Genomic DNA, 4,451 nt, shown 5'->3' with positions numbered 1-4,451 from the left:
ATGAGTTCATCACGAGTAGTCAAGAAATAGCAAGAAGAAATATCTTTATTTTCTCTACCAGGAACAAATAAAAGTGACAAAAATCAATGTCTTCTTCTACAGATTACTTAATCACTAGAAGACAAATTTGGGCTTAAGAGATACTGCACAGATTTTGGTTATGTTTTGAGGGAAATTTTACTTCAGAAGCCATACACAAGTATCAAGAGATAGAAGGCAAACATGAAGAAAGGAGACTTTTCCTCTGGTTTCTCTTTCCACAAGTGAATGATTCTGTTCTTTCCTGTCACCACTGCAGCTAAAATAATCAGAATTCAGGATTGTTATAGAACAAACTGTGCAGCCTAGACTGCACAAGAGATCAGAATGCAAACCAGTTGAAGTCCAGCATCAACAAGACAGAATTCAGTGGGAGGGGAAGAATGCATGGGAGATGAGAGCAAACCAAGTTTGCCTTCCCAGTGTTCCTGTGCACAGGAAGGATAACAGAGGACCATGTGAGAGCACTCTCACTGTGGCAGGCCTTGCTTTGTTCTGTGTGGGGATCCCCCCATCATGTTTTACTCCAGAAACACTTCAAATGTTTTGTCCAGGTTTGTCTGCAGGGCAGCAGATATGCTTCAGAGAACTGTGGGATTGGCAGGCTCTCTCAGCCTCTGGAGTTGGCAGGATACAAAGAGTGAGCTACCCTGACTGAGGTCCCCACAGTTATGGTATCTGAGATATTCATCGAAGTGAATGCCAGAGGCATAAAGCCAACACAGGGAGGTCTCGGGCCATTGTCCTCAACAAATTATAATTAAAAATTAAGTACCAATCAATGAAGTCTTTACCACTTTTAGAGGCATGTGTTTTAAATTATTTTCTGCATGTTTTTTTCTAACAGGTATATGGGAAAGGCTTGACTTTACAGTCATTTTAATACAAAAGTGCTTTTGGAACAGTATAAGAGTTCTGCATTTGGGACAGTGAAACAGTGCTGTTAGTTATTTCTTAGTTTGTGTTCACTTTTGTGTATATGCACTGTAAAACAAGAAATTAAATGCTCGATACAACCTATAGCCATTGAGCCTGCACATTGCAACAAAACATAATTTATAATGTTAGATGAAATTTTGCACTTAAATATCTGTAGTCAGACACCTATGGGCAGCAGAGCTGACTCCAAGTGAACAGCAGCCCTAACAGTGTACCCAATTGCATTTTTTTCTGGTTGTGTGTGAGGTATCTCATCTATTTCAAAGGTACCAAGAGAGTCTTCTTGATTTTGGTGGCCAAAAGGAAACCAGAAAATGTGGATTTCTACTAAAACCATAAGGTGAATTGTTTAGTGTCTGATAGCACAATCACACTGGGCTTCTTTCATGTTCTGTTTGGGGAAGGAGTTTGAGTGTACAAAAAGCATGAAGAGGTGGGTAGAAAGGCAAATGGGATGAACATAAATATTAGGAGATTCTAAAGGTGGGACATAGGCTGAGGGTAAGGGCATAGCTGATTAGGATTTTTTCTGTGAGTATTTCTCAGCCAAAAATTTCTTATTGACCACAAATGCAACATTCTCAGAATATATATCTATTTTACCATTGGTGTCTTTGGAAAGCTCTTGGAAGCAGATACAGCCATGTGGTGACTGCCTGCCTGATTCCCTGCCTGCTACTCAGATAACTAGACAGGAGCCCCTGAGGTGTGTCAGAAGCTTAGCTTAGAGAAGCAGCAGTGTATGTGATCCTTTGCTCCCTACCTCAATTACCTGAAAGATAGCAATGAGAAACAGGCAGAAAAAAAGTAAGATTCTTTTCTTATGTTTAGTATATTAATGACAATTATGTCGGTCTTTTAGTTTATTTTGAAATAGTGGAATGGTAATGGAATTGTCCTGTGTAAGATGAAGCAGCAGTCATTGCATCCCTCTTGTGCTTCCTGTCATATGTTCACAATATTGACTTTTCTGGTCTTTATTCAAGGAGTTTTATATAAATTACCTAATACTGACTACTTGTCTCTCTTTAGTTTTTCACTTAAAAGTAGTTTTTGTGATAACAGAAGACCAGTACATAAAGTATTCAGCACATGGAGGAATATTTCCTTTTAACTCCTTTCTACTATAATGGCAAAATCAAAAATGCTCCCCTTTTTTTTCCACAACAGCATAGAGAAAAGGTTACTCAGTTCTTTTTTTTTGGTTGGCCATGTCCAGAACAAAATTCATGTTTATTCACTGTTTAAAGATTTGTTCAATCTGTAGCTAAATTCTGTTTATATTAATAATTTGCAAATTTTGTAGGAGATGCAATCAGGATATGCTCAGTTGTCCCTATAGGAATTGAGTGTATGTGCCTCATATAGCAGAAGTTCAGTCAAACTCTTGAGTGATATGCACGTGCTTCTGCTCTTGTCAAATGCAAATCTATTTGAGGAAAGTGAGATATTTGTGAGTATCTTCCCCATTTGTGACTATTGCACAGACTTTATTTTCCACTACGTGAGGTGTCATTCTCTTACTATAACTGGATAGACAGTTTTTCACAAAGCTCTTCCACAGAAATTACTTATCTATGTTCTACAAACTTAGTCACTCAAAGTCCTGCAGCAAATGCATTTGTCTTGTTCTGGAGTCCTGACTTCAATATAGTTGTAGATGGATGCTTTTGATTGATATATTTACATCTTCATTGGATATCCTCATAAAATAAGATACTTGCTGAATCATATGTATTTAGGCTTATTCAGTGAAATTCCTTCCAGGATTGCTGGAGGGAATATATTTATCCCAACATCTCAGATAGAATGGTTATCAGCTAAGAATGTTGCTATACATATAGGAAATTTGTAATAACTTTTGCCAGTATTTGTATTTCTTGGGTTTTTTTCTTAAGGTTCATCTAATAAAGGTATAAAAGGTTCTGGTAAACATAAAGACTACAGAGAAAAACTTGAAGACATGGTAATGGGAGATAAAATTAACTGTGAGGTGGTATAGAAAGGCTTTGATACCTTCTCATGAATTAGCAGTGATCTTAGTTCCATGATGTCTCAGCCTGGTACCCTTGACAGTAAAAGTGATGCTCTCAAGTTCCCACCTGTGGAAATGAGCAAGCCATGAAATGCTCATTGATGTCAGCTCTTTGAATTTATTGCTGCTTGACAGAAAGATTACATAAATATGTAACAAATAAAAATAAATACCTGTTTAACAGTGGTGACATTTTTACATATTTTCTGTCAGAGGAAGGTAAATCTCTGTATGACACAATCAGTGATCAAGCTTGAGTTGTTAGGAGCATTATAGTTCCTGACCTCCACGAAGAAGATACATCCTAAAAGTGTAAAAAATGAAATTCTAGTTTGGATTTCATTAGAGCTGGTTGGCCAGAAATTAATGTGCTGTGTACAGTTGTGAAATGTTAATAATTAGAGATTTGTCATAGGATCAGTCTGAGTATTGAGGCTGTTTTGAGGACTTAATTTTTTTTCACTTTGATCAAGATTTTCAGAAATGATCAGTGATTTTTGTTCATTTCCTTTGGGTTTTTTACAAGGCAGATACAGAAAATTTTCAACAGAAATGTTGGAATTTAGGGTCACAATTCTATTATCAACAGCCATATACTTTACCCTTCATTTGCTAGGAGAAGCAATGGAGAGTAGAAAAGGAAGGGGGGGAAAAAAAGGCAGACCTTCATGGCAATTAAAATGTCATTTTTCATTTTGATTACAACCAGGTTGTGCCAGAGCTGAAATTATATTAAACCATATTCACTGTCTCTCATGTGCTTTTTCCAGCCTCTCAGAAGGAGTAAGTCTGAGAACATGGTGAGGATTGATACCACAGAAGGACAGAACAATAGGAATCCAGGAAAGTCAAGAATTACATAAAGTATTGCATAAATGAAACAGGAAAGGCTGAAGAGATCCATATGGAGAGGTAACTCAAACCTTTTATATTTTATACAGAAATTTGTCTTCTAATTAGACTATTTTTTCTGCAAGTAATTATTGTGCTAGTGAAAATGGCAGGAAGTTCTTTAATTGTGTCAGTTCAGTGGTGGCAGTGATACAGTGAACATACTCAGTGCATTCAACATTTCACCTCTGATGTGGAGACATCCAAGTGTTGTAACAGGATGGAACTGATCTAGGATATTGATGGGAAGGTGGAGATTAATTTGTTAAAGTTGCCACAGTGCAATAGTCTTTCCCATTTTGGAACACACATTGCCCTTTGCTGTTGGCAGTGCTAAGGTGCTAGGCAAGAGCTTAATTAGCTCCCTTGATAACTCAGGAAATAAGCTGTACCATGGACAGCCCTTTTTACAGAGGCAAGGTTTATCATTTTGCTTAAAAAGTCACCCAAGGGAGAAATGAATCCAATCACTCTGGGGAGTGAATACAAGTTAATGAAGGAAGGATTAATAAATAAATCTGAGATCTGTATCTCTGTTCATTCATGT

This window comes from Acanthisitta chloris, unplaced genomic scaffold (genome assembly GCF_000695815.1).
Source record: "Acanthisitta chloris isolate BGI_N310 unplaced genomic scaffold, ASM69581v1 scaffold1926, whole genome shotgun sequence".
In the NCBI taxonomy this organism is placed as follows: Eukaryota; Metazoa; Chordata; class Aves; order Passeriformes; family Acanthisittidae; genus Acanthisitta; species Acanthisitta chloris.
This window is presented reverse-complemented; position numbering follows the sequence as displayed.